Source organism: Acinonyx jubatus, chromosome C2 (genome assembly GCF_027475565.1).
Source record: "Acinonyx jubatus isolate Ajub_Pintada_27869175 chromosome C2, VMU_Ajub_asm_v1.0, whole genome shotgun sequence".
Taxonomy (NCBI): Eukaryota; Metazoa; Chordata; class Mammalia; order Carnivora; family Felidae; genus Acinonyx; species Acinonyx jubatus.
The window spans coordinates 111,728,068-111,755,202 of record NC_069384.1 but is presented as its reverse complement, the minus strand read 5'-3'; the positions used below and the strand labels follow the sequence as shown (position 1 = coordinate 111,755,202).

The 27,135-nt window shown below is 45.1% G+C and overlaps 1 long non-coding RNA gene and 1 other non-coding gene across 3 annotated transcripts in view; one reads left to right on the top strand and one right to left on the bottom strand.

Moving 5' to 3' along the window:
* Positions 1 to 27,135, top strand: part of LOC128315274 (uncharacterized) — a 130,414-nt gene that overhangs the window by 78,638 nt on the left and 24,641 nt on the right. Inside the window, exon 1 of one of the 2 annotated variants that reach the window (XR_008297931.1) lies at positions 15,928 to 16,218. The exons of the other annotated variant lie outside the window; for it this stretch is intronic. This is a non-coding gene — a long non-coding RNA (uncharacterized LOC128315274). Of the gene's footprint in view, positions 1 to 15,927; positions 16,219 to 27,135 lie in introns of those variants that run through there. 2 annotated transcript variants of the gene reach the window in all.
* On the bottom strand, positions 15,022 to 15,155 carry LOC113600030 (small nucleolar RNA SNORA43). Its single transcript, XR_003421009.1, has one exon. It is a non-coding gene; the product is annotated as a small nucleolar RNA SNORA43 (small nucleolar RNA).

The window sequence follows — 27,135 nt, the reverse complement described above, 5'->3', positions numbered from 1 at the left end:
CATTCTTGCTCTGTGCCTATGCATCTTATTATTTATGGAAATAAAGCTTGTCCTTGGAGTAGTGAATCCCCTGGTGACAGGGACATATTGTTTGAAATGCACCGAATGCCTCAGGTTTACATGCTGTCAAATAATGCAATTCATAGCAGACATATACGCAGATCACATCAGGGTTGGTGTTACGATAAAGATGCTAACAAGGTTCTGTGAGACTTTTGAGGGAGGGAAGGAGAGATTCAGTCCATCCACTTCAGGTGCGGAATAGAGAGGCGGGTAGATGTCCTTGAGAAAAGCAAACGCTCTCTGTTTGTGCTTGCGATTTTCTTTCACCTCATTATATCGTATGATTGTTAAAATAGAAAATCCTTTCCTGTAGTCTAACTTAAATGAATCCCTACACCACCACCCCGGGGGGGGGGGGGGTTGTCATGTCAATTTACACGTGAAAGTGTAAACTCGGCTCAGCCAAGTTTAAAGCACTCATGTGGCCTTACATGATGAAAACAGGTATTCTAACTCCAGATTTACTTCTTTCCCCGTAGATTGGTGGTTTTTATGGTCCACAGAAGTGGTTTGCAAACCAGGCTGCACGTTCGAATCTGCCAGGAGGTTTTAAAAATCCCTGTGTCTAGGCTGTACTCCAATTAATTCAGACTCATGGGGGGGGGGGGCCTAGGCATCAGTGTTTTGTGTTTTTTGAAACTATCATTTATCTGTATAGTTTTAAATTGTGGTAAAATGCACATAACATGAAATTTATCATCTTGTGCCATTTTTAAGTGGAAAATTCAGCGGCATAAGGCACATTGACATTCCTGTCCCACCATCACTGCCACCTACCCACAGAACTCTTTTCATCTTGGACAGTGGAACGCTGTACCCATTGAGCAGTAACTCCCCATTACCTCCTTCCCCCAGGCCTTGGCAAACCCATCCTACTTTGTGCCTCTGAGAATTTGACTAGGTACCTCGTAGAACTAGAGCCAAAGAGTAATCATCCTTTTGTGACTGGCCTATTCACTTAGCATAATGTCCTGAAGGTTCATCATGTGTCAGAATTTCCTTCCTTTTTAAGACCAGATAATATTCCCTTGTAGGTTTATACCACATTTCGTTTATCATTCATTGTCAATGAACAGTTGGGTTGCGTCCGCCTTTTGGCCGTCGTGACTAATGCTGCTCCGAACATGGGTGGCCCTGCTTTTGATTCTTTGGGGTATATATCCAGAGATGGAATTGCTGGATCCCATGATGATGCTATTTTTAATGTTTTCAGGAACCACCACATGGTTTTCTATAGTGGTTGTACTATTTCACGTTCCCACCAACAGTGCATCCGTGTTTTGTATAAAGCTCCCTAGTGATTTCAGTAGGCAACGCAGATCGAGAACCCCTGTGAGAGACTGACCTCCTCAGGGACAAAACTCTGTTTTCTTCACTTTTGTAGCCACAGCCCTCTGCACCACGCCTCACAAACTGTCGCAGCACTCGCGTCCGATGGAACTCCATGGTGTCGTGTCCTTTTATTTCTGCATACTTCTGCGAATCTGCAGCTAAACCAGCTTTCCCTACAACGCACATGTAGTGGCAGACCCCTGAAGCGTTCCTCAGCTATGGACAGATATGTCTGTCCTTGTCACCTTTATTCTTTGGTGGTAGAAAGTGTTGCTTCCACATCAAATGGAAGAGGAGAAATAAAACAAGAGAAAGGTGGCTGCCAAGTTTTGTTTAGGTCTGAAGCACATGGACCCTCTATTTTCCACGACTGACTAAAGATCTTTTAGATGTGACTTCTTAATTAGACTTCTCCCCTGGGCTCTCCCCTGTCCTGCTTCTTGCAAACTGAGAAGGAGCCTTTACTACTTAGATTGTACTTTCCTTGTTGGAAATAGACAACGATCTCCTCAAGCTAAGAGGAAGTTTGGGGACTTGACTTCAGTCATCTTAATCTAAGAGACCCCCCCCCCCGCCCCGACACACACCTTCTTAAGAACGAGGAGGAAGAGAAACACAGGATGGGGAAAGGAGGCCAAAAGTCATCACATTCCGTGTGTCTGTTTTCTCCTTGGGTTGTGGAGAATGATTTATTTAATCGTCTTAATTTAGACGACTTTTAGTGTCAGCGAGTGGTCTTTTTTATTACTTTTGTCTTCTGCTGGCCTTTCCTGGGCCTCTTATATTTCCATCAGGCTATTGGCATTCTGTCTGAATCAGTAGCAGGCAAAGGACTCTTTCTTGGATATTCAGCACAGTATATTCTACCTGGAATCAGAGATGAAGAATTACAGTTGTTTAGAATCAGTAGAGACTTTGAGAGATGTCTGACCCAACCTCATTTTCATTTTGGCCTACGTGTACTGTGATGTAACGGCTTAGTGGCTGAGTAGAAACAAGGACTCAGGTTTTCTCTCACGGGGCGCATTACTTTTGCCCTATTCTGTTTGCATTTACTCATTTTTTTTTCATTCAGTATTTACTGAGCATCTGTTATATCTTAGACACAGTGCTGGGCATTGGGAAAAGAGAAACACAGACCTGTTTCCTATTCTTATGATCTCTAGTGGAGGAGACACGTAATCGATCATACAGAGCAGTACACAGAGAGGCACCTAATCCCCTTAAAGAGGGAGATCAGGGAGGAATCCCTGGAAGAAGTGATGTTTAAACCAAAAACTGATGAACCAGTAGGAGTTCGCTTGGGGAGAAGTAGGATATGAAGAGGAAAAAAAATGTGTGAAGACCCCAGGCAGAAGAGCATGGTGCATTTGAAGAACTGAGAAATTCAGAGAAGGGAAGAGAAGCAGGGCTTCAATCGGGGTTCGTCCTTGTTGGCGGTGCTGAAGAATGTAGATTTCATTCTGAGGTCAGGGGATCTGTTGAAAGGTTTAAGCAGGATTTTAAAATGATCAGAAGTGCGTTTGAGAACACTCACTCTCATTGCCACGAGCAGGACGGGTTAGAGGTGGGCAAAACTGAGGGAAGAGAGACCAGATAGGAGTCCCTTGTGATAATCTTGTTGAAGGAGGATGGGGGCTTGAACCTAGTTTGTGGCAGAGGGGATTAAGAGAAGTGAGCAGGTTTCAGAGGTGTGCCTGGGATGGATGGACCACGGGAGGTGGTGAACCACATGGGCACCATACCTTGGGAAGGACCTGTAGACAAAAGATGAGGTGCCAGGAGTAAGGATGGAGACGATGGTGACCTCTGGATGCTAAAGAGCCTTTCAGACTCACACACTCATCACAAATTAACATACCAAGTGATGCCTGTTATGGGCTGAGTTGCATTCTCTCCAAATTCGTGTGGGGAAGCACTAACCCCCAGTACCTCAGAATGTGACTGTATTTGAAGACGGGGCCTTTAGAGAGGTGATTAAACTAAAATGAGGCCATTAGGGTGGGGCCTAATCCAAGCTGACTGGTGTCCTTACAAAAAGAAGACCCTTGGACACATAGAAATATACACGTTTATCTTGATGACATCCTGTTGTGGAGCTTCCAGCCTCCAGAGCTAGGAGACCCTAAACTTGCATTGTTGAAGCCGCTCACTCTGTGGTATTCTGTTATGCCAGCCCCAGCAGACTAATACATCAGACAGTTTAATAACTTACCTACCCTTTTTATTTTTTCTTAAGTTTTTATTCATTTATTTTGAGAGAGAGAGAGAGAGTTGGGGAGGGGCAGAGAGAGGGGGAGAGAGAGGGAATCCCAAGCAGGCTCCACACTGTCAGCCCAGAGCCTGATGAGGGGCTCGAACTCACGAACCATGAGGTCATGACCTGAACAGAAACCAATGATGCTTAACTGACCGAGCCACCCAGGCGCTTGTCCCTTTTCTTTTTAAATGGAGATATCCACAGGCAGTTGGACACAGAAGTCTGCAGAGAGGTTTGAAGTCCACAGCACACGGACATAACTGAAGCTATGAGAGGATGGGGTCACCCACAGTGTATGGCTGGAGAAGAGAGAATGATTAGGCCTATGTGCTGAGAAAGGCCAGCATTTCAGCACCAGAGACATAGAGGAATCCCAATCCCTTGTGCCACAAGAGCCGAGGGAAGGGAGTGATACTTGTGTCTGAGGCTTAGAGACTTGGGCAAATGAGCCCATGAGCTCGGAGAGCACCTAGAGGGAAGTGATTGGAAGGAAGCCAGGCTACAGGGCTTGAGGGGCTGGAGGTGGTGGGACAGACATGGCTTAAAAGAAGCTTGGCTAGGTGGGGAGACATATTAAGAGCAGAACCTGGAGAGAGGAAGAATATTTTTTGTTTCTAAATTTCTTTTAATGTTTATTTTTGAGAGAGAGAGAGAGAGAGAGAGAAAGACAGAATCCTAAGCAGGTTCCAGACTCGGCGCTGTGAGCACAGAGCCCAACACGGGACTTGAACTCATGAACCATGGGGTCGTGACCTGAGCCAAAGTCGAACGCTTAACTGACTGAGCCACCCAGGCGCACTGAGGAAGAATCTTTTTTTTTTTTTTTTTTCTTAAACACTTGAGACACTTGAGCCAGCCTAAAAGCTGATTAGAAAAGGGGCAGGTTCACTGTTCAAGTGAGAAGGGATAGTCATTAGAGCCCAGTCTTCAAGGTCATAGTTGAGGGCTCTATCACCCTGGTCAGAAGGGGTCCTCGTCCAGAAGGAGGGAAGGTGAGGACCAGGTACAGTTGCAGAAGGCCAAGAGAGCTGCCTTTTGGATGCTTCCTTTCTCCAAGAGCAAGAAGGGGTCATCAGCACACAGGACAGGGATGCCATTGTGGGGGTGGGCGGGGACATCCTATCCCAGATTTGAGGAGCATGGGGACAGTCTCCCTGAGTGATACAAACCGTGGAGGGAATGCAGACCCCACTACCAGCCAGACCATTGCAGGTGTTTTACAAACACCATGGAAAATCTGGAGGATAAAATTATACTTGTCTTACAGATGAGAAATTAGGGACCCAGAGGTCAAAATTCTGCCCGAAGCTACACGATCTGTAAGCGCCCCAGGCAGGATGTAAACCCAGAATTCTTAACGCCTTGGCCCTATGCCCTCAATACAGTATCCTCCCTGCCCTGGACCTGGATGCCCCGATAGACTAATAATTTGTCTACTCTTAAAACCTACACACATTTGAAATTTATTCCAAGTCTATTTTTAAGTTCTGTGTGCAGGAATTGCAGAGAAGAACCCCATGGTCCCCAGCCTGCACTGTCCTCTCAGTACAACGAAAGGCCTCGGGTTAATGGTACCCGCTGTTCTTGAGGATGCAATTCACAGGTCACCTCTGGAATTTGATGCCTGCCTGGCTGGGACTGAGGGGCTGCAGGTTGATTTTGAGGGTGGGAGGAAGTGGGGGGCCTCCACACCCTCCCAACCTAGTAGCTTATCAAATTGCAGATGCTTCTTTATTTACAAATGGTTTAGGTTTGAAAGGTAGTCCCTACATCCATTTGTGTATAGGTCCAACAAGACATTCATTAGACAAGCCACTACCACACCAGAGGGGTGATTTTTCTCTGAGGTGTAGCTTTGTTTTTGTCCTCTTGATAAGATTTAGAGGCGAGTAGCATTTGTATTTCTTCGAGCCCTGTACAGTGACCCCAGGAGGTACTCCCCAAGGAGGAACTCTGGAAAATTCTGTCTTTTTTCTACCTGGTTGCATTTCCAATGATATTTTAGTGCCTTTGTGATATTTAGCAGTAGGGATGTGTCCCAGACAGTGGTCTGGCTGAACTGCCACTCAGGCCAGCTCTGGCCATACTGAGCCTTAGTTTCTCATTGAGCGTCAAATGATAGATCTGACTTGTTATGGGTGTATAGGTGATTCATTGCTGAAATCATGAGAACCACATAGGCCTCATGCTGTAAGGACCCACCAAAGCTGCTGTAACCACGTTTCTATGAATTACTCATGATTTGTTAAGCCACAGGACGTTTAACTTTGGAAATGTTGAGGTGCTACCTTGCCTGTGTCTGAGAAAGTTTTCTTTTCTCACCATGGATATTTCCACTGAAGTAAAATCCTTACTGCCCCGTCCTGTTTTTTAGGTCGGTTATGGGAAGTTGTAAGCGTTCCAGGCTTAAAAGAAATGAGGCAACAAATCACTAAAAACCTCGGAAAGGGAAATCTACAGTAGTTTATTGATGCATTCTTAGTGCCTTATAGGAATCTGCATCGTGGAGGGGGCTAGACTATCGTAGGGTAACTGGCCGTCTTGTTTTGCTGAGACAGGGTTTCCAGGAATGCCAGACTTGCAGGACTGAAACTGGGAAAGTCCTGGGAAAACCAAGATGAGATGCTCATCTTACCTTTTGTTATTTCAATGTCTATTTATTTATTTATTTATTTTGAGAGAGAGAGAGAGAGAGAGAACATGAGCAGAGGAGGGGCAGAGAGCAAGGGAGGGAGAGAGAGAATCCCAAGCAGGCACTGTCAGTGCAGAACCTGACATGGGTGGGGCTCGATCCCACGAACCTTGACATCATGACCTGAGCTGACATCAAGAGCCAGATACTTAACTGACTGAGCCACCCAGGGGCCCCACTTTTTTTTTTTTTTTGAAATAAACTTTTTCTTATAGACTGCTCTTGGATTTAAAGAAAAACTTCAAAGGTAGAACAGAGTTCCCATATACCCCCAACCCAGTTTCCCCTGCTATAAATATATTAGTATGGAACACTTGTCACAATTAATGGACAAATATTAACACGTAATTATTAACTAAAGTCCATCTTTTATTTAGATCTTAGTTTTTATCTAGTGTCCTTTTTCTGGTCCAGGGTCCTCATGCCTCCTTAGGCTTCCCTTGGCTATGACATTGTTCCTTGTTTTGATGACTTTGACAAATTTGAGGAGAGCTGGTCAGGCATTTTGTAGAGCATCTCTCAATTGGGATTTGTCTGATGTTTTTCTCATGATTAGCCTGGGCTAATGGTTTTGGGGGAACAAGACCACAGAGGTGGAGTGCCATTCTCATATCTTATCAAGGACTCATACTATCAACTTGTTACTACTAACACTAACCTTAATCACCTGCTTTAGGTAATGTCTGTCAGGTTCCTCGACTGTAAAGTCACGCGTCCTTTCTTCTCCCTTTCCATCCCATACTCTTTGGAAGGAATTCACTGTGGGGAGCTCACACTTAAGGAGTAGGAAGCTGTGCTCTCCCTCCTCAATTAACAAGTGGTTACATAAATTATTTGGAATTCTTTGTCATGGGAGGTTTGTACATTCTCCCCAATTTATTCATGCCATCATTTGTTTATGTCAGTATAGAGTCATGACTATTTATTTTATGCTTGGGATTATAGTGCAGTACTATCTTATCTATTGTGTTGCGATTCCCTAATGACAGGTGATGTCACGCATCTTTTCAGGTACTTATTTGCCATCTGTATATTTCCTTTGGTCAGGTGTCTGTTCAAATCTTTCCTACTTTTGAGAGCAATCTGGGACTTGAGGCCAGGTGTGTGTGTGTGTGTGTGTGTGTGTGTGTGTGTGTGTGAAAAACCTGCCAACTCTAGATTTCTTCAGCTGCAGCCTCTGAGACTCTTCTTCCAGAGGCTCCGCCCACCCAATCCTGGGTCAGATCTGACCAGAGCAGGGTGGGGTTGGGAGGTCAACTGTGGAATAGACCTAGGTGTGGTTCAGTCAAAACCATTTGCCTCAGTTGTCAACTTATTTACATCCCCTGCTGAAAACTTCATGAAATAGACTAGAATCTAAAATATTTCACAGTCCCATAAACACCCATTTCCTTTCTCCATCATTTAGAACTAATTTAGACAGCATCAACCACAAGACACATGAGATTTACAGGACTGTAAAAATATTCTGGTTTTTAAGTGTTCCTATTTTACAAAGAGCCTGGAACAAGGTGGGTTTGGATGGATGTGTGGACATGTGAACAATTCCTTATCCTGAATGCAATTCTTTACTCCTTTTTTTAAAGACAGACCTTAAGGGTTTGGAACCTGAGTTTACGGTCAGGGGAGAAAATCAATTCGGGAGAAAATCAATTCGGGAGAAATGCCATGTAGCACGGTTACACACAAAGGGTTCCTTGTGTTCTTTGATGTTTAGGCCTCTCTGGTAATTTCTCTAAGGTTTACTCGATTTAAAGACCCTCTTAAAGTCGAAGACCCATTGCTTTGATAACTTACAAATGTCAGCGTTTCAAAGGAAATGCCGCTTAACCGTCAGCAAATTAGAATTTTGACAAACCATCAAATAAAGGAAGATCATCTGGTACAGCTGAAGACCGTGTGACCACTAGGGGTCAGGTGATGTCCTGATAAAGGAGGCACCGTCTGGGGAGAAAGAAGGAGCGCCGCCTCTGGCCAGCTTGCATTTTCCGAGAGAGAGAGAGGGGTACGCCATTCCTGGATGGAACTGAAATGTAGGCATTCCAAGCTTTAGCAGTAAGGCTTTTTGTTTTGTTCTGTTTTCCCATTGTTTTCTTTTTTATTTTTTTAACGTTTACTTATTTTTGAGAGAGAGACAGAGTGTGAGGGGGGAGGGGTAGAGCTAGAGTGAGAGAGAGAGAGCGAGAGAGAGAGAGAGAGAGAGAGAGAGACTCACAGAATTGGAAGCAGCCTTGTGCTTGAGCTGTCAGCACAGCACAGAGCCTGATGTGGGGCCCGAACTCACGAACTGTGAGATCATGACCCAAGCTGAAGTCAGACGCATAACCAACCGAGCCACCCAGGGGCCCCAGTGCTTTTCTGTTTTGAAAGCCAAATTCTCTGAAGAAAATTTTGCCTACAATTTCTCTTTGCAGATTTTCAAATGCCATTATATTTATCCCTTACCAGCCATATCTGGCCATTTTTAATGGACTGAGGGTGTGGCAAATCTCAAGGTTCTATTTCCCACAACATTTTTATTAAGGTGCATTCTGGATAAAATGAAAGAAAGTGTCAAAGAAGGGAGAGTTGGGTGGGGGGGTCGGGGAAGAGGGGTAGGATTACGCTGACCCCTGCAGCCTCAGTGAGAGGAGGAATGAGCAGGAGGGTGGGTAATGAGGGTGATGTCTTTCCTCCTCCCCAGATCAAAGAGCGCCAGGCACCTTTGAACCCCAAGGGCCGATCCAATTCTTTTCCTACTCGGGGACAATATCAGGGTTTCCCTCCTGGGATATTGCCCCTCCAGATTCTCGTGCCTAGGCATACGTTGCTACCCAGTCTCTGTTTTCAAGTGAGCCGTGATCAGCCCCAGAACATTTCTCAGTCTAGTGCTTCAGGCAGTGTAAACTTTGCCTCTGTTCCAGGTTTGGCAATGCCTAGGTGTCAACAACAAGTTTATGTTGAACTTGACACTCATCTCTCCTGGCTGTGTGGTAGCGGTCATGATTTGCAATTTTGGTGTCCCTGGAGGTTTGAGAGTTTCCCTTCAAATGTGGTCGAGGTGTTATTGCACAATGGCCAAACCATGGATCAGTTTCAGGCACAGATTGGTTTTTGGCCAAGATGGTGTTCCAGGTCATGTGGGTAGAGACTTAAAGTGACATCTCCATTTTCATCAGGAGCATATTGTTTGTCCAGAGTAAAAGTCAGACCTACTAACTAACGTTTACTGAAGAGATGAATCACCTGACTAGCACTCAGAAATGCAAATGCAACATGAGGTACCCAGTTTTTCCTCATTAGGTGGCAAAAATTAAAAAAAGGTTGAGAACACACAATGCTGGTAGGGAGTGGAAAATCAGCCCTCCTCATACGTCGTAGCTCAGAATGTAAATGGTTACTATCTTTGGGAAGATATTATAGCAGTCTATTAAAATGGAAAATACATATTTTTGCCTCAAATCTCATGTTGGGGAATATATTCTTCAGGGATAAAAGTGGAAGGACATAAAAATAAACAATCAAGGATGCTTGTTGTATATTTTTTGGTGTCAAAACTTAATTGAGATACCACCGAAATAGGGTATATTTTGGCAGAAGTATAATTTGGTATATTTATAATTTCAATTTAAGTGAGTGTAAATGAATGAATGAATGAATTAGGTCTATGTGAATTGTTCTAGAGGCCATCCATGTAAATTTAATGAAAAAAGGAAGCTAGAGTCTTGAATATAGTATGATGCAGCTTTTGTGAGAACAAAAAAGTCCAACTCTACACATAGGAATAAATGTACATGGCAGGATAAAAGGTATAGGAGGGTGTCCGTTAAGTTTTTGAGCTCTGTGATGTGGGATGAGAGGGGTGTGTGTGTGTGTGTGTGTGTGTGTGTGTGTGTGTGTGTGCATGCCTGTGCACATAGGGTGGGAGTATTATAAATTTTCTTCTCAGTGCATTTAAAAAATAAGATTCATTTAGGGATGCCTGGGTGGCTGAGTCAGTTAAGTGTCCAACTCTTGATTTCGGCTCAGGTCCTGATCTCATGGTCCCAAGAAGGAGCCCCATGGCAGGCTCCGAGCTGGAGTGGAGTTGAGACTCCGAATGGAGTCTGCCTAAGATTCTCTCTCTCTCCCTCTTCCTCTACCCTTCTCCCACCCTCTCTCTTTCTCTCTCTCACTCTCTCAAAAAAAGATTGATATAAATGCTTTTAGAATAAAAAAATTCAATAAGAAAACATGGTCCCTACAAGGTTAAGGCCATTGACCAAAGTCTTAACAACTGGTTAATGACCAAGCAGGAGCTACAGTGCAGGTCGGCTGCGCCCATATCCCCAGTGTTCAATCCCCTGCACAGGTTGCTGTTAAAAATATATAACTGGCAAAACTCATTACTGCTTCTGTTTGATGTTTTTGTCCCTCCCCTCTTTTCTCTATTGAGTAGCCAAGCTAAGAGAATGAGTGTTTTTCATTGTAGCCAGATCCTCTGATGTTCATTCTCAGGCAGACACTTTCCTTTTGACTGGATAAGTTAATTTCCATGACTAGGTTAGCTATTGCATGGCAATCCCCAGAGTTACAAGGATTGAGAAGGTGTCTGAAGAGTTATATATTTCCTCATTGTCCAGTCAAGATGTTCTCCTTGATCTGACAATTTTTCAGAAGCCAGCATTTTATTTCATTTCCAGCTTGACATAAAAGTGATTGTGTCCTTGGGGTTATAAGAAATATAATCTCACCTGTGACCTCCCTTTCATACTGCAAGCCCTCCAAAGACTCCATGGAACCTATACAGTTTAATTTGGGCTTTGCTCAGGCTTCTTTTTGGTTAAAGTTAACCTGTTATCCCTTTTGAAATAGTTCATCATTTAATCCAGAAAGAGATTGTCACCCATCAAATGGAACACATTGCTGTATCTACTTAATTTTTTCTCTTTTTATTCCTGGGAAATACTTTTCTTCCCTGACATTCTTGAGCTCTGTCAACAGTTTAGAAATATACAGTCACAAAATGTAAATCTGAGACTGAAGAAATTTTGAGGCATTATGGTGGACAGAATAATGTCCACCCAAAGCAGTCTATATCTAATCCCTGGAACTTTTGACTATATTACTGGCCCTCCTGCAAAGGGGACTTTGCAGATGTGATTTGGTTAAGAGTTTTGAGATGGGGAGGTTATCCTCTATAGGAGGGGGCCCAATCTCATCACATGGACCTTTAAAAGCAGAAACCGTTTCCTGGCTGTAGTCAGAAGGAGATGTGACTACAGAAGAATGGCCAGAGAAATGCAACATGGCTGCCTTCAAGGTGGAGGAAGGGGCCATGACCTAAGGAATGCAGGAGGCCTCTAGAAGTTTGTAAGGGGAAGAAAACAGATTCTCCTCTAGAGCCTCCAGAAGGAATGCAGCCCTGCCAACATCTTGAAACCCATGTCAGACTTCAAGAGGCATGGTAGACCACAAGTGCTACTGTGAGGGTTCTGACCCCAGTTCCCACCATTCTCTTGACTTTTCCCTCTTTCATGTAGAAGTATCTTGAAGCTGACTTTCTCCCATGGTAGCAAGATGATAATCAGCAGCCACTGGACAATAAGCTTGCTTGTTTATATCCATGGGACAGAAAAGAAAACCTGTCCCTCAAACATAAAATAAGGTATCGCCTGCAGTCTGATTAGGCCAGTTGGATCACATGCCCACTCCTGGACCAGGCATGGGATTGCCATCTACTGATGCGTTAAGCCTGACTTTCCAAACCGGCAGCAAGCTGAGATGGCTGTGACGGGCACACATAGAAGAGGGAAGAGCCAACAGAAGAGTGGGAAATAGAGCTCGAACCTTCACCGCAGCACATTTGGCTCACCTGCCTCCCAAGGTCTCATTAGGTGAAATAATAGAGTTCTGTATTAGTCAATCCAGTTGAGTTGGGCTTCTCTATTACTTGCTGCCCAGATTACTCTAGTAGCCACATACTCTCTACACGCAGAGGCACAAGCCCCTCCTGCCTGCTTTTGTCTTTCATGGTACCTGGCGGGCTCCTGCAGGCCTTTCAGTTTGTGACTTTCTACACCTGACTGTGTCTGGTAAGAAACGCTTTCCTCCTGAGAACTGGCCCCCGGGGCCCAGAGCCAGCAGTGCGTTGCATGCCCGGTGCCTCTCCCTGCTCCTCTGCCCACAGCTGGCATTGCTAATTGAGCGTGGCACCCCTTCTTGCTGAGTCCACATGTGGCCTCGCAATGTCCAACACTGCACTCCAGGCAGCCGCGACTGGCTGATTGGAGCCGGCACAGGGGATGGACCCAATCTGGCATATTGGCGTAACTAGAGATAGTCTTTTTTTCCTTTCTAAGTAGTTGCTTTGCCTTGTCAGTTCGTATTGAGATAACGACCCGTTACAACTCTCAGGCCTCCCTCACTTGTCGAAGTCCACATTTCCCTAAGCCCGGGCTTGGCACAGCCTGTTGATGGCCAGCCAGACGTTCCAGGACCTAGACGGTTAGCGTTCACACGTGAGCCTCCACCGCTCTGCCGTCTCAGTGTAAAATATCCTTCAAGGTTAATGTCCCTACTCCTACCCTCTAAAATACTTTATAGTTTTGTGGTATCATTTACATGACATGAAGGGAATCTAATTCACTAGCATTCCGGATTGGGGAGTGTTTCTCCCTTTGAGAAAAAGTGTCAGGAGACAAGTGGCAGGGTGGTCACTTATCAAGCTTTATGGCTTTTGAAAGAAGGGTACCTCAGGGAAGGAGGAAACAGAAGCCCAGGCTTGGTGTTGTGGGAACCCTATGGAGAAGGACAGTGATGAAAGCCCTAACAGCTGCTCAGAGGTGGGCTCGCAGGCAGTGAGATGCATCCAAAAGAGGGCTCTTAGAGACTTGTCCTGCCGTCCTACTAGAATTCCCCTTCTCTTGCCTGCTCACGAGACCTGCTGCAGCGACTTCCGCTTTTCTCTCATTCCTCCTAGAGGCAAACTTGAGTTTCCTCTGGAAGCAACTGCATGCTGTTCCGCCCTAAGGCTGGGACATGGAGGGCCAATTTTATTCAGGTTACAGTTTATTTTATGGTGTTATCTTTTGCGTATTTGAGCCTTTTTATTCTATTTGTTTGTGCCTCAATAGTCATGGCTTTCTTTTGAAGGGTACCAGAATATGCCACCCCAAAATATGCATAAGAATTCTTTTGGGGCACCCAGTTGGCTCTGTCGGTAGAGTATCCGACTCTTGATCTCAGGGTCCTGAGTTCAAACCCTACAGTGGGTGTGGAGCCTACTTAAAAAGTATATATTTTGAGCTGAGGGCAATTGAGAAGAAGGTACAAGAAAAGCTCTCTGCCCTCTGCCTATTTGCGTAGAAAGAGGACATAAATTTGTAAAAATTTGTAAAGGTGTTCCTTCTCCTACCAGGAGAAAAGTTAATCACCAGAGACAACTCTAGATCCTTAACATCCCAGAGACCACACCAGAGGAACCTACTTAACAAACCTTACTCACTAGCCCTATCTGCCATTAGTTCCCCTATACCCTTACCTTCCCACATGTGCCACCCTAGAAACTCAAAGCTTTTTCTTTGTCTTGTTACATCTTTAAAAATTTATTTTTCTTTGTGACACCTGGGTAGCTCAGTTGGTTAAGCCTCTGACTCTTGGTTTTGGCTCAGGTCACGATCTCACGGTTTGTGAGTTTGAGCCCCCCCCACCATCAGGCTCTGCGCTAACAGTGCGGAACCTGCTTGGGATTCTCTGTCTGCTGCTCTCTCTGCCCCTCCCCTGCTCTCTCTCTATCAAAATAAATAACATTAAAAAAAATGTATTTTTCTTTGTTTTTAGAGGATGTCATATAAGCTCAAGTTCTAACCACTGTTTTGAGTTATTCACTGCTGAGTACCCCTGTATGTATGCACAACGCACGTTCATAAACTTCTCTGTGTTTTTCTCTTGTTAATCTGTCTTTTCTCAGATTTACTTGTAGAATCTATTCAGAGATCCTAGGAATATGGAGGGAAAAGTTATATTTCTCCTCCCCTACATTTTTCTTATTTTACACGACCTTCCTTTAGCTCACTTTGACATTTTGCTTAGCTTATATTTATCTCGTTTTCTCTCATTGCTTTTACATTTGTTTCCCCCCTGTTTTTTTTTCTTAATTGTTCTTTTTAATGTTTATTCATTTTTTTTTTCTTTTACAGCCCTCATCACACCTGCTAGACTGCCCCCCTCCACTCACCAGTGCCCTGGTTTAGAGGGTTGCATATGGGGTTCTAGGTGGCCTACTGCAGTGTCTTCTTGGCAGGACAAAGCCAGGTGTGGCCCTCTGGTGTCCACTCCCCACCGCCTCCAAGCCCAGCTCCTGCTCTGCTGTCTCAAGGGTCCTTAGAACAGGGTGTGTGGGCGCAGGGCCTGGAAGCAGCCAGGGGTTCATGAACTTGCCCAAAGACTTGCAGAAGCCCCTCTCCAGACAGACCTACAGAATGATCACTTCCAAGAGGGAGACCCTCTCCTGGTCGATCCCACTGGGCCAAAGGCCAGCCACATGCTCATCTCCATGCACACCTCATGTAACCCTCACAACAAGTGTCATTTTGTAGACAAAGAACTCAAAAACCAAAGTGGTTAGTACCGTGCTCAGCATTCCCAGCTAGAAGCCCAAAGGTAGGTCTTCCTGCCTCGTGCACGTAAAAACTGCCTCCCCGGCAGATGTAAAGCATGTTCGGCTACAAACCACGGAGTGCTCACTGTTCTGAGCACTGAGCATAGAAACGGCCGCTTCCTCTTAGCCCCAGTGTCACAGGTGCAGGAGAGCAGCTGCATCTGAGGAGCCGGCGGGTCCAGCATCAGCAGGGCAGCCGTTCCTGCCCGTCCAGCCCCCAATATCTATTCATTTTTGAGAGACAGAGCTCAAGCAGGGGTGGGGCCGAGAGCGAGGGAGACAGAATCCAAAGCAGGCCCCAGTCTCTGAGCTGTCAGCACAGAGCCCCATGCGGAGCTCGAACCCACAAACTTGGAGATCATGACCTGAGCCAAAGTCTAACACTTAATTGACTGAGCCCCCCAGGTGCCCCAGATTCCCCCTCCCTCTGTTTTATCACAATTTTTTCTTTTTATGATTTTTTTTGATAACTATCTTTTTATGATTTTTAACCATCTCTTACATTAATTTACTTCTTAAAAATTTTTTATCGTCAAGTTTCAGCTCTCTTGGCTTACTCAGTGGTGAGCAGGGAGGGGTAGCCCTAAGGCATCCTGACCCTGAACAATACTTGAATTTCTCCTGGTGGCGTTAACATTTTCTCCATCAGCCTCATTTAGACTTTGATCTGAGAATCCAGAAAACACGAATTCCTTCCCAACTGCAATAGTGAAGGTTGTTATAAATGCATGTCAAATTCTGGAATGGAGTTTCTTTCTCAGGTCAAGCATCCCTCTATCCCTTTATGTGGAATTAACTTATTTAGAAGCAGGTTGCCGTCACAGGTGGGAACTCAAGTCAGAAGTAAGCACACAAAAGAAAGAAGTGGCTGGGCGGGGGTGGGGGGCGGCTATGGAACTAGCCAGCTCTCGCCAGCAAGAAAAGAGCTGGTAGGTTACACCTTGGCCCAGCGCACATTCCAGCAATATCTGCAGACATCAGCCCCATGGCCCTGTGACCAGCTCCAGGCCCCATGGGGCAGTGTATCTGGAGTTGCTAGCCATTTTCTGCTCAGATATGGGGCGGCCCAGGGCCTGGGCCCGTCCAGCTTGTGGTTAAAGGAGCCAGCAGAGGATGAGACATTTACCTCCTCCCTGCTCAGAGAGCAGCGTGTTTCCAGGAGGTGATTCTGCTCTGCTCTTTCCTGCCTTGTCATGGGCAGTGGCTGGTACATGACAAGAAGGGGATGTGGCTGCTTGCGAGTCAGACTTTGTAAGTAGCAGGAACGCCTGTATGTAAGAAGCTGATTTCTTACAGGGACTTAACAAAACTGAAAGTAGGGAGAAGCATTCTTCCTTGGGAAAGTGCTACTTTTGTTGAAGACTCTTTGGAAAGATTTTTCTGCTCTCTGTAATCTTTATTTATTTATTAAAAAAAAATTTTTTTTAATGTGTATTTATTCTTGAGAGAGAGAGACAGAGACAGAGTGTGAGTGGGGGAGGGTCAGAGAGAGAGGCAGACACAGAATCCGAAGCAGGCTCCAGGCTCTGAGCTGTCAGCCTGACGCGGGGCTCGAACTCACAAACTGCGAGATTGTGACCTGAGCCGAAGTTGGACGCTTAACTGACTGAGCCACCCAGGTGCCCCATCTGTTCTCTGTAATCTTGACTGACATTAATTGGCACCCTCCAACTTGGTCAGTCAACAACTTCTCCCCTCTTGTTTGCCATTGACAACAGACATTTTTGCTATCTTTTACTTTTGTGGAAGAAGGAATGTTGGCCAAAAGACTAGCTTATTATACAGCTTTTTATGCCCAATATTTAAAAAATATGATGCGATCAAAATTAAATGCAAAACCTTACTGTGCCTCTTGGTCTCCACATTTGCCTGCCTAAGGATGGCTAAGTCTCAGGTGCTCTGTGCTTGTCCCCGCTAATGGAAACTTGATGGGACTCCCTTTGTCTTTGTCTTTAAGAAATCTGACACATATTGTAAATACCTCAGGCCACGGTGAACTAAACAGAAAGGAACTCTGGAAGCACCACGGGGTTGCTGGCTGCCTGCCACCACAATCTGATTTCTCTCTCAGGGATTCACTTGGGCCTCATTTAAAGCCAGTCAGCTTCCATTCCTTCTGTTGTCACCGCTGTTGGCTTTATAAACCTAGATAGATGTGTTTGATGCAGTGGCTCTTGGTCATTTAGGGAGTAATGCACTTTTTGAGGATTTGATGAAAACTGGCCTTTCCCCAGAGAAGTTCACGAAATGTATGACTGCTCCACATGTTGCCTATGGTTTCAGGTCCTTCCCTGATCCTTGAAGCACAGTCTGACCTCAGGTTAAGAATCATTAATAAAGATTGAGGCTATGGCATAATGTTAATTTTCTTGGGTATTCTGTTGGTTCAGGGTTAACCAGGGAGACAGAAGAGGAGGGATATATATTAAGACATTTATGGCACGGAATTGGCTTATATAATTGTCAGGGCTAGCAAGGCAATTGCTGTAGACTGAATGTTCGTCTCCCTTAAGATTCACACATTGAAACCTCGAAGGTGATGGTGTTTGGAGGTGGGGCCTTGAGAGGTGATTAGGTCATGACAGTGATGCCCTCATGAATGGGAGCAGAGCCTCCAGAGAGGGCCCTTGTTTCTCTGCCGTGTGGGGACATGGCAACAAGATGGCTGTCTATGAACCAGAAAGCGGGCTCTCGCAGCCCCAAATCTACTGGTGCCTTGATCTCGACCTCCCAGCCTCCGGAACTGTGAGAAATAAATGTCTTTTATTTAAGCCACCCGTTACATGGTATTTTTGTTATGGCAGCCCAAAAAGACAAAGACAGCAAGGCTAGAATCTGCATACCAGGCTGTCAGGAAGGGCAGGCTGGAACTCTTGGGCACGGGGTGAAGCCTTCTGCAGGTGGGATTCCTTCTTCCAAGAAAGCCCTAGCTCTGTTCCTACCGGCTTTCAACTGATTAAACCGAGCCCACCAGATTAGCTAGGATATAAGGCTCTCCCTTCCTTAAAGTCAACTGACCATGGATTTTAGTCATATCTGTAAATTATCTTCATAGTAGCACCCAGGTCAGTATTTGATTGAATTACCTGGGGCTACAGCCTAGCCAAGCTGACACATAGAAGTGCCCATCCCAAGTACGATGGTATTATGGTTATGTAGAAAGACATCTTTGCTCTTAGAAGATACATGTTAGAAATATTTACGGTGAGGGATCGTGCTGTGTGTAACTTAGGTCCACTTAGCTTACAAGATATACATTAAGAAAGAGCAAATATGGCAAAAAGTTCCCAATTGTGCAGTGTACATGGAGCTATGGTATATGAGAGTTCACTGCATCATTTTTTCAATTTTTCTGTATATTTGGAAGTTTTCATAATGAGATTTGTGAACTAAAGTAGCCCCCCTCTCCTGCCTGGCACCGTGATTAGTGGAGCACAGCATATACTCAATAATTGTTGCATGAATTACATTGAGCAAAGGGCAGCGTTTCACTCACAGCCAAAGAAGTCAGCAAGATACTGTGGCCAGGGTTGTAATAATAAGAGCCCTTCTCCTGCACATCCTGTGTTCTTGTTCACATAATTCCACTGATAATTAACTAGTAGTTAAGGCATTTCTTGAGGTGAGTGGAGGCTGTATGATTCAGCAAAGGGAATGCTAAAATAGGAGCCAGGAGTTCTTCCTGAGTTATAACTACAGGCTGTGAGGCTTTGGAGAAATTGCTTACCTACTCTGAACGTGTTTCCTCCTCTGAAAATGGGGATGATTTTCCCCGCTTTTTTCAGGATTGTTCTGAGGAAGAAATTCAATAAGAACTCTAAAAATGCCCTGTAAACAGCTGATGTGCAGAGCTGTCCTGCCACTCACTATCGCATACAGAGTCTAGACCCACATCCTTTCACCTGTAACATCTGTGACTCAGGAAGTATCTTAGACTCGATGGCATACCATAGTTTGATTGGCAGCGCTTTTTTCTTTCCTACTGGTACTTAAAATAATGGTGGCATCTTAGATTTGATGAAATACTGTGGCTAAGTGGTCTTGGTCAATGACTTAAACCCTTTAAACCTTATCTTTTCCCTCTGCTTTGGGGATAAGAGTATTTTCAATGGTTGTTACGATTAAATAAGATTATGCAAAGCACTTAGTTAGCCTTTAATAAATAGCAGTGATGGGGCGCCTGGGTGGCTCAGTGGGTTAAGCGTCCAACTGCAGCTCAGGTCATGATCTCACGGGCCCGTGAGTTCGAGCCCCACGTCGGGCTCTGTGCGTCGGGCTCTGTGCGGACAGCTCAGAGCCTGGAGCCTGCTTCAGATTCGGTGTCTCCTTCTCTCTCTGCCCCTCCCCTGCTCATGTTCTGTCTCTCTCTCTCTCAAAAAGTAAAATAAAAATATTTTAAAAATTTTTAAAAAATAGCAGTGCAAAGTAGTAGTATTGTGCAAATATAAGTTAACATCACTTGCTGTAGAACTTACACAGTCTCTGAAGATCCTGCCTGTAAATTCCACCTTTGCCACCCCATTCTTAAAGGAGAAAATAAATACAACCCTACCAAGTTTACTTTGGAAAAAGTGACCCCGAAGTCAAGGCGATTGCTTTAAGTATTGGAGCTAGAGAAATAGATCTGAATGCAGGGTGTCAGGGCAGTGACCTCTTTTTGTACTTTTGGTTCCTACTGTCTGGATGCTGGCACTGTGTTCACAGTCACACTTCTGGGGACTCTCTTAGGCGCTCGTTGGCTGGAGCCTGGGGTAGCGCCATCTCTGTGCACACAGAACTTGTGAGAATGTTGAGGTCAGCCCTACCTGGGGCGAACTGTGCCACAGGCTTCCCTCGATAAACCTCCCAGGGGCTTCTCCAGCACTGCTGTAGCCAAGCTCTGAGGCCTCTGGGGTCCCGGAATCCGGGTTGGTAAACACATTACCTGCAGTAAAGGCTTTTATTTTTGTTGACCTGCAGGGAGAGGATTTAATTTGCATGATCCCTCCTGCGGTGGGAAGTGTGTGAACCCTGCCAGGCGGCGTTAAGTGTTAAGTGCTCGCAACCAGAAGGCACAAATCAAATCCTGCTGCAAACACTCCAGCCTTACCTTCTCAGCCAGTGCCCCTGAACACAGTTTGGGGAGCAGAGAAAGGGAAGAAAAGCATCTGGCAGGAAAGCAAATCTTGAAGAAAGTTGTCCTGGGCGGCTGTCAAGAACCGTTCACCTGTAGGAGTGGCGTCTTCCTTTCTTTGTAAACATCCGGGAAGATGGCAACGGAACCCTTGGAAAGGAGTCTAGGATGCCAGGTTTTCTTCTTCTTCTTTTTTTTTTTTTTTTTTTAATATATGAAATTTATTGTCAAATTGGTTTCCATACGACACCCAGTGCTCATCCCAAAAGGTGCCCTCCTCAATACCCATCAGGTTTTCTTCTTAATTAGTCCTTCCCTGGTCCTCTCCGTCACTTGACTTTCCACTACCCTGTCCTACCCCCAACCCCCACCCCTTCTCTTTCCTATTTCCTCTCTCAGCAACTACATGGTTCCGACTCCTGCTAGTTTTTAGGTCTTTCTATTTGTTACCCTTCTAGCATTCTCTCTAAGATTTTAAAACTCTTCCTTCTGAAATAACTTCACTTATAAAAAAAGTTGCAAAAAATTATACAAAAAGATTCTCGTATGCCCTTCACATAGATCCTCCAAACAGTAGCATCTTTTTATTTATTTATTTTAAAAAATTGTTAATGTTTAGTTATCTTTGAGAGAGAGTGAGAGAGAGCGAGCATGAGCGGGGGAGGGGCAGAGAGCGAGGGAGAATTGGAAGCAGGCTCCAGGCTCTGAGCTGTCAGCACAGAGCCTGACACGGGGCTTGAACTCCTGAACCACAAGGTCATGACCTGAGCCAAAGTCAGACACTTAACCGACTGAGCCACCCAAGCGCCCCAAAGAGTAATATCTTAATAACCAAATGTTTTAGAAGATAAAACAAAACAAAACAAAACTGATAGACAAGCATTCATCAGGCCCCAAATTAAAATAATCTACAATGAGGAGGCTCATTCCTATGCTGTCCTTATCCATACTGTCCTCATCAACCCTTCTTTGGCAGGCAGCTAGAAACGCTGCTTGGGTAGTGTTTCAGTGTTTGTTAGGCAAATATTCGCAAATATGTACCTTTCCCCTTTCTTACACAAAAGGCAACACTGTATACAGCTGGCTTCTCTCGCCTAACATTATGTCCCAGAGGTGTTTCTTTCCATTTCGGCATTAACATCCTCACTCTGTTCATCAGCTCTGTAATTTTCCACTATGTGGATGTCTTGGTTTGTTCAGGCTGCTATAACAAAATATCACAGACTGAATCGCTTTTAAACAGCAGACATTTATTTCTCACGATTCTGGAGGCTGAGGCCCCAAGATCAGGGTGCTGGCACAGTCAGGTGGCAGCCTGCTTCCAGGTCACGGGCTCCTCTTTGTATCCCACAGGGTGAAAGGGGAAGGGAGGTCTCTCAGCTTCTTTTATGAGGGCACCAATCCCATTCACCAGGACCCATACCAGGCATTGGGATTTCAAAATATGAATTTGGGGGGATACATTGAGACCCTGGTGGTGGATGCACCTCAACTGATAGACTCTACTGTTTGGCAATTTTGTTATTACTTGCAGTTGAATATATCCTATGTGATACACTGGTCAATGAAGGATAGAGGGTGAAGGAGAAGCCCAAGCAAACTGCCGTTAGTGGCAGAATCAGTTTCACTGAGCACATGCTCTGCATGGCTTTGGGTGATCTGGGTTTGTTTTTTTATTTTTATTTTTGGATATTTATTTTTTTTTGAGAGAGAGAGAGAGAGTGTGTGTGTACAAGTGGGGGAGGGGTAGAGAGAGAGGAAAACACAGAATCAGAAGCAGGCTCCAGGCTCTGAGCTGTCAGCACACAGCCCGACTCGGGGCTCAAACCCACAAACCATGAGATCATGACCTGAGCCGAAGTCGGATGTTCAACCGACTGAGCCACCCAGGCCCCCAGGATATTAATTTCTGGATTTAATTGCTGTGGGCTGGATGTGAGCTGAAGCAAGGTACCAGAAGCACAAAAGGAAACCAGGCCTTATTGTTGATCCTTTAGAATCTGATTACAAAGGAATGAGTTAACATGTTGCATTCTAACAGATACTTTAACATTTTCTCATAAAGAAGAGTTCTAGAGTGCCTGGGTGGCTCTGTGGGTTAAGCATCTGACTTCCTCTCAGGTCGTGATCTCACGGTTCATGAGTTCAAGTCTGGAGTAGGGTGAGTTCTGCCTCTCCCTCTCTCTCTCTCTCTCTCTCTCTCTCTCTCTCTCTCTCTCTCTCTGCCTCTTGCTCACTTGTGCCCGCTCTCTCTCTGTCTCAAAAAAGAAAAAAGAATTCTAAATTCCTATAAAGGGCACCCAGACATAGAATGAGGGGAGTGGGCTCTAATGAGGGGAGTGGGCTCTAATTCTGTAGAACAACAGATTACTCAGAGAAAAGTGCTGTGGCCCCCTCCTGCTTCAGGGAGTTACAAGATACTGACTGGGACTTTCCCTTGGCCTGGGAATTGGTGGCCAGGACCAAAGCTGAAGACAAAGGAGCCCCCTTTTCTCTTCTGCAGAGAAAGATGCCCAGGAACCTCTAAAATCCAGCTAACCCTCACCATCACTCCAGTGCCCCTCCCCATTGGCCACAGACAGTTGGGGGGGGGGCAGTGGAGACCGCTGAGTGTTGGAGTTGTGAGCCATCAGCGTGTGGGGGTGGGAGCGTGTCGTAGCTGTTCCTACTATACTGCACTGTCAAGTGAATGGATCCCAAGGGGGTCACTTGTAAAGATGGGGATCCTGCAGGAAGGGTGGATGGTCATGGTATTAGTTTTTTATTACTGCTATAACAAATTACTACAAATTTCGTAGTTTAAAACAACAGAAGCATATTTTTACAGCTTTGAGAGTCTGAAGTTATCTCCTTAAGCTAAAATCAAGATGTTGGCCGGACTACATTTCTTCTCACCTTGGTTCCCTCTGGTTCCATCATCACATGGCCTTCTCCTAATCTGACCTTCGCCTTGGGACCAATGTGATTACATTGGGTTTACCTGGATAATCCAGGGTAATCTAGCTCAAGATGCTTAATTTAACGACCTCTGCAAAGTCTCTTTCCCTGTGTAAAGTAACATATTCACAGCTTCCGTGGGTCAGGACATAGACATCTGAGGAGTCATTGTTCAGCCAATCACTATCTGAGGTCCTTGATTAGACATCAACTTTGGCAGTGGACTTGTCGAGCTGCCCTCTGCCTACCCGATCTGAGCAAAAGAGAATTGGAGAGGGATGGTGGGACTGCAGGGGGGGCGGGGGGGGGGTGGGGGGAGGGGATGGACAGATGTCACTGACTGGCTAGAGGAGGATGTGAGAGTTCCCAGGGTGTCCAGAGAGCTGCCCACCAGGTGAGGGGGACCCCAGAAGCAAGAGGCTCTGGGCAGGGCTGCCAGGGGCAGGAGCTGAGGGATTGGATGAAGTGAGTCAGGAGCTGGACCTCCTACCAGGGAAGGCCACGTGGGCACTGGAGGGAGAGCAAGCCACCACCTCTCCCAACGCCAGACCCTGCAGTCACAGCCTGATTAGTTGGGAAGGGAAAAGGTCAGTTATCTGGAAGGGAAAAGCCTTGCCTCAAACACAAGATGGGGAGGTATAGGCCACATGGGCTTTTTAATAACCTCAGATAACTAGAAAGCCAGCCCCGCCCAGAATGTCGCGCTACCCAGTGGGGAAAGAAGAGTTAACATTTGGCAGTTGGGGTTGAGTGATGAAAACCCCGCAACGATTTCGTGTTTGTGTCACCAGCGAGGGCAGGCTCCTCGGTACGCTGGTCGGGTTTCTTCGTGGCGGGGCCGGGACTCCACTGAGGGAATAAAGAATGGTAAAAATACTAAGTCGCAGCAACCATCTTGGCTTGACTGCTGCTTGCAGCGCCCCCAGAGTTTCTGCTCTCCCTCTAGACCCACATTCCCCACAGTTCGGTGTGGTTTTCCGCATCCTTGAAGAGTGTGGGGCTCTTCTGGCAGAAGTGGAGAAAGGGATTTCCAATCTGATGGTGATCAATTAACACTTCTAAAGCAGCTGTCTTTCTGGAGGGAACCCCAACTGAGCCTCCAACTTGCCTGGAAGGAGGCATTTGAAAATTATCACCCAGCTTACTCCCTCGCCCCCTATTCCATCGCTGCAGGTCTGATTCTTGCCTTCCGTGAATTCCCCGGGAGGCCCTGGAGTAGCGCACTTAAGAGGAGGGGTTTTCGGGGCAGACAACCCCAGGTTCCAATCCTGGTGTGTCCCCACCGGGTGTGTGAGTGTGAGGTTGAGCGGGTTTCCTAACCTTTTATGCCAATATTCCAAACCCAGGTGGGCCAAGCACAAACTTTTCCCGGTAGATGTGGGTGGGGTCCGCTTTGATATTTGGGGGTGGGGTGGGGACCACATTACATGAACCGCTGTCACCTCACTACTGAGTGGCAAGGGATAGAGGTGTCAGGCTGACTTCTGCTTCATGTAGACGTTCACTAGCAGGTAGGTAAGGAGCACGCACACTCCCTGTCCAGTGACCGTGATGGAATCCCAGCTCTTGACTCCTTCTAAGGGGCCCCTTGGTGAAAGTTGCCTCAGAGACAAATGCAGCTATGTTCTAGTGGCAGGATTCTGTGAAGCAGTTTGTGGGAGTCGGGCAACCAGAACTCCACTGGAATCAGCAGGTGGCATAGGACCTGTCACAAGGCCTCATTAGCCGTAGGGGTCATTGATACGGGTTAAGTTTCTCTGTGCCATTCACGCATGTGGATTCTTTTTTTTTTTTAATTTTTTTTTTTTAACATTTATTTATTATTGAGAGACAGAGAGACACAGAGCATGAGCAGGGGAGGGGCAGGGAGAGGGGGAGACACAGAATCCGAAGCAGGCTCCGGGCTCTGAGCTGTCAGCCCGACGTGGGGCTCCAACTCACAAACTGTGAGATCATGACCCGAGCCGAAGTCGGTCGCTTAACCGACCGAGCCACCCAGGAGCCCCTGGGTTTTTTATTTTAGTTGTCCATATGTGTTGAGCAAACTGTTCAATTACTAATGGAAACTCATGTTTAGTGTCCATTATGTTAACGAAAAAAACTTCAAGTGCTGGTTAGAGATAAAAATAGCTGAGGAGTTTACGTAGCCCCCCCTGGAGTGGGGCCTTTTGATCAAACCACCCCTGGAGTGTATATTCCTGATTAGGGCATGACTGTTACAAGGGTATAGCCTAAACTAATATACACATTTATAGCACACTTCATGTTGACCTATTTTAAAGCACACTGCAGAAGACACAATACCTCTCACACCCTAGTTTCCTCTCCTACAAAATAAGAATAATAATACTTATTTCACACAGTTGTCATCAGACTGTACAATTATACTGAATTATACTGAAAGCTTAGTATACTGTTTGGTAAGTAGTAACGGCTCAGAAAGTGTTAACTGATATTATCATTGTTATTTTCTGCTTAGATATGCCCAAGCAGACTTCTTTAAAAAACTGTGTACACATGGAACACTTTGAAGTTGCCATCTAAATTTTTTTTATTAGAGACCTGCATAATAGCAAAGGAAATCATTTGTAGCATGTAGTAATTATTCCCTGTAGTTAAAACTGATGTATTGGTCCTTTAAATCTGTCCAATGGAATCTAAATAACATGATGATTTGATGCACTATCCTTACTTTAAAAACACACGAACAAGCTTCTCTTTCTCGTAGAAGCTCTTCTGTCACGTTTAAAGAAGGACATTTTATTTCTTTACTTTCTCTCCTTGACTTGTATTTCCATTCCACTCACCCTACAAAATTTTATTTTAGCATATTTTTATGCTTAAAAGACTTTTATTGATTGCTGTGTCGTATTTTCTGCCACAAATTTATGCATGTAAATAAAAGTTTCATCATTCATTTTATTTCCTATTACCTTAAGGCTCTGAAGGTTAAAATCATTATTTAGACTGGGTTATCTTTACATTCATTTTTTAGTGTAGAGTTGATCAAGATAATATAAATGTATTACAAATTTTGACAAATACATACTGAAGAAAAATTACACTTGTCTCAGAAATAAGCAATATGATTTTAAAACTAATCCATTATCTGGATAAATATTGTTCATTTCTAGAATGAGACAAGGTTTATCATCAATTATTTCCCAATTTTATTTTTATTGATACAAGAAATGAGCACATTTATTCATGTATATAAGTAGATGGGAGAGGAAGGAGTCTTGCTATCGCAACAGCATTCAATTCTTTGAACTCTGCACATTTCAAGAGCTATTATGACAACTGCTGAGAAATAACTTGTAAGCTAGATAGTGAAAGCAGAGAGGTTATTGTTTAAATCACGTGGACCTGACAGAACTGGCTTATCCACCCCACTTGGCAAGGAACCACGATTAGCTGAGGTGTTGGCTGAAGGGAACCGGAACGTGACACGAAAGGTAGGAAGGATAAGCTCATGCCCAGTTGCAAAAATGTAATACTTACGGGGTGTTTCTTATTTTGATACATCATCAGCCAAATATTTTTTGTTTTTCCTCCCTTATCCCTTTATCATCTAACACAAAATGTGTCAACAGTATTTGACTATTAACTGAGATAGTTCTATCTCAGAATGTCGGTTACAGGATAGCAAAAGGGGAGTGTGAATCAGCTGGGAGAAGAACAAACATCACCCAAGGACAAAGCGAGGGGGCTTTGCATCCGCTCCTTGGGAAACGATCAGTGTATTTCTGGTTGTGTGTGTGATAGTTGTATTGTGTCAGGTGGAAGCATGACTTTGCTTTTGTCTTTATTTGGAGATACAGGATGGTTTAAAGACGTGTCTCAGTGCCAAGGTGACGGGTGGGCCCCTGTGGCTTTGGAATGTGTCAAGTTGGCAAGGCTGAAATACAGTCCCTAGGATTCCCTTTCCTCTCTGTCTCCCTTTAGGGGGCACCCCAAGGGAGATGCCTGGGGGATTTGGAGGGTGAAAGTGAAATAGCGCTATTTTGTAGCTCACACAAGTGGTTATTTATCTGTGGATTCACCTTGTTGGCAAGAGGCAGCAAGTGGGTCTATTTTAGCTTTTCTGACTTAGGGGCGCCTGGGTGGCTCAGTTGGTT